Source organism: Curcuma longa, chromosome 8 (assembly GCF_044706935.1).
Source record: "Curcuma longa cultivar G26 ecotype Majalengka, Jawa Barat chromosome 8, ITB_CL_G26_1.1, whole genome shotgun sequence".
Classification (NCBI taxonomy): Eukaryota; Viridiplantae; Streptophyta; class Magnoliopsida; order Zingiberales; family Zingiberaceae; genus Curcuma; species Curcuma longa.
In genome coordinates, this window is record NC_133868.1 from 3749997 (window position 1) to 3753607 (window position 3611).

General features: G+C 40.5%; 1 long non-coding RNA gene across 1 annotated transcript; it reads right to left on the minus strand.

The window, feature by feature from the left end:
• Positions 1–1347: 1347 nt before the first annotated feature.
• Positions 1348–3053, minus strand: LOC141832787 (uncharacterized). Its single transcript, XR_012602142.1, has 3 exons — positions 2779–3053; positions 1738–2651; positions 1348–1596 (listed from the first exon to the last, which is right to left on the minus strand). It is a non-coding gene; the product is annotated as an uncharacterized LOC141832787 (long non-coding RNA).
• Positions 3054–3611: the final 558 nt, after the last annotated feature.

A 3611-nucleotide genomic window follows, 5' to 3' on the forward strand; every position in this document is an offset into this window, starting at 1 on the left:
ATTTGCAATGATATTTTCGTTCCATTCAGCTCTATTTAGGGCAAGTGTAACCAAACTAAAAGCAGTCTGCATTTCAGCTTCAAGTTTGACCCTAAATGTGAGCTAAGCTTACAAACCATCCTCATATCTGAGTTTCAGCATCAAGATCAATTTTGTGAACACCTCTTGCACTATTTGTATGGTTGCAGGCCCAGAGTGAACCAAAGATGGATGCACAAACTTGCACTCATATTTGAGTTTCAGCTTCAAGATCAATTTCAAGTCTTTATGATCAGTTGATCCTTAGCTCCCCAAACTGAAGGTGCAAAAGGTTAACCTTTGCTTTGATCGTTGAAGACATGTCGGATGAGCAAGGAGGAGTGCTTCTGCATTTCTGGACAGCAGTAAGATACCTGCCTGCTGATGGATTTCCTGGCTGTTTTCCAAATTGTCCATATGCAAATCATCAAGATCCCAAGGATCTCTACCAACATCACAAATATGGGCAATCTAGGGGTTGTACAAAAGTGTCCCTGCTGAAGTTTGTTGGTAGTAAGGTGCCAAACGTGCATTAGAACTCAGTTATCTACTTAGCAGAAAGATTCCTGTCTCTAATTTCTTGATTTTTTTTTCCTTTTGTTTTGATTGAAGTGGAAAATTGGAGTATAAAAAAGATGTATGTAAGATGTTTCTGTAACTAAACTTGAAAATATTTATCTTCCTTTCTCATAATTCTGTTCTCTTATGCATTGAATAAGAACCGAAGTAGAGTCCGAACATCTTGGTTCTCAGGGCATTCTTAAACTGTCAGTTCTATACATTATAATCATTTGATCAAGTGTGATTTGTTGTTAGATTTACAGCTATAGATTTAATATGTTGTTTCTATCAAGCTTATCGTCATGTTCTTATAAGATCCTTTCTTGACTTGTGATTTGCATTATTGTGTTGAATCCAATGTGATTTGCATTATTGTCAAGCTTAGATGTGAATGGATGCTAACTGATACCCATGTTTGTGCAGTTATGTCTACATTTATAGGATTTGTTTACCCTCTTCTCCAAGTGTTGTTTCATTGCTATTATTAATATACCTTTTTTTGTATTTTTACTCCTGTTGGATTTCTGCGTAGAAATTGCACATAAATGGATCTTTAGATATATGCTGCTCAACCTTTTTCCTGATGACGATAATGATCTGCTTGATTAATTTTGTTGTTTCATACTACAAAACAACACCAATGAATTGACATCGAATACATTCAAGGAAAGGAATTTTCTCATTTAGTGTGGAACAAGTCATGGTGTGAAACTTATTAATGTTTAAATACTGAAACAAAGATTTTATAGATTAGAGCAGTGAGTCACAATAGGGCTCATAATTCACAACATTTTTCATTAGCAGGAACCCATAGGCAATGCCTAGGATAGCAAATACAACTACGAAAATGACTACACGAGCGAAGCACGCCTCCATTGAAGCATGGCAACAATCTGGAGATTCCCCACCCATAGCAGCAGTTTCGGCAACCAGTCATGCAAGGATCATTAGTGTTGAAGGATGAGCAGTGGAGTATCAACCCAAAAAATCCGAGCAAGGCTAAGAAACCCAATACATCTGTAGTGGCCAAAATAATGCCATATAAGTAACAAATAAATTTTAACACTGCTGCAACAATGTGAGAATGGCAATGATATAAAATTTTAACACTCATCGCAATTAAATGTGATACAGAAGGGCAGTAAATAACAGATTTACGTGGGTTTGGAGGAGCATATGGATCATTCATATCAGCAGCCACATTTATATCAATCAATCCAGATGCCTCATTCTGGTGATAGCTTGTAAGCAAAGCATCTTTCAGTCTCAACACCATAGTTGAATGAAACCGAGATATACATGGGAAGGAAGACTGGTGAGCATCAAACAAAATGTTATATCTAAAAGGCCTAGTGATTTGAATCAATGCATCAGCCTTCAAAAACCTGGCAATTTCTTGTATCACTTGCTTCCATTCCTTAAAATTTTATATTATAACAGTTGAATTAAGAAGGAATTTAATGGAATATCAGGGTAGGCAACAATCTGGAGAATATGACCATATGATTGCAACAAGGTTCACCTCTAATTACCTGCTCAAAGGATAGGGAAAAACTAGTGTGTTCTTGATTTGGATAATTTACAACTGAAGATTTAGTACAACAATGCAATACTAACCAGTCAAAGGCAAAGAAGCTTCGTCCATCCCCTGAATTCTCCAGAGAATAACCAATACAACCAATGGTAGCAATGACTTGAAAAATAAATAAACAATTACCAGAGATTGTTTCCAAATTGTTTCTCAGATTTGTATTTAATTTATTCCATATCTGTACCATATGAATGGGAAAGAAAAAAGAGAATCATTTGAGTTACTACCATAAAGAGGTTGAACCTGGGTGTAGTGCACTAAAAGCAATTCATGCTTTGTCAACAAACACTCTTATGTTCTGAACCACTCTGCAGTTTGCCCTAGTGCCTGGTCAACAATTATCAAGGAAAAAGTTACAGAAATACCATCAGAGAAATGGTAAAATAATAGAAAGTAATCAACTGTATCATGTATCAGACATAGAATAGATTTCATCAATATCATCGACACACAGTGTAGCTGCTTTTAATCCCTGCAATACCTGGAGGCAAAGAGTTTCATGAGTTAGTTCACAAAATTCCATAAATATTCAGAACTATAGGGTCTAAGATTTTGCAAAAACAAAAGTTGGAAAACAGCTAAGATAAAGTTAGAAAACTAATGTATACCACCATCACATTATTGTCATCAAGGATATACACCATATTGATCCAGATGGTCAAACCACCGCCCAGGAAGAACAAAGCAAAGAAAGCATCTTTTTAACAATAAATGTGCAGAAGATCCAAAAACACCTGATAATAATAAATGGACGGAAAAAAACTTTGATAAGAAAATTTGAGACAGAAGCAAATTCTTGTTTTCTTCCCTAACCGAATGGAAGGGAGTCCGGAACCAGAACTGCAAGAAGGCACTGAAACAATAGATCTGATTGATACCTGGAGGGTCCGGGTGGCAGAAAGGATCGGCGAGCAGAGAGGGTCGGCGCTCACGGACACTTCGGCGCGCTCACGGAAGCTTCGGCGAGCAGAGAGGGTCGGCGCTCACAGACGCTTCGGCGAGCCCAGAGGTCTCCGTAGCCTCGCAGAGCTCGGGGCCAAAGAACGGCGACGGCGGAGTGGACCAGACGAGGAAGAAGAGGGTCGGCGCGGGTCTTCGGTGGCAGTCGAGGAAGAAGAGGGTCGGAGGCGAATGGAGGGTCTGGAGTCGAGGAGAGGCGGGGTTTCTTCGGCGAGGAAGAAGTGCGTCGGCGAGGGTCTTCGGCGGCGGTCGAGGAAGAAGAGGGTCGGAGGCGAGAGGAGGGTGCGGAGTCGAGGTTTAGCACGCGACGGGAGCTGCGGAGGAGGTTAGGGCAGGCGTAGAGAGGAGAGGAAGAAGAGAGGGTCCGAGGTCGGAGGGTGCGGGGCGCGACGGAGAACGGCCGGTCGCTCGCGATTTCGATTTTGGTTTTGGATTTCGAGAAACCAAAATCCCGCGGCTTCGTTGCCCCGCTCTCCCAACT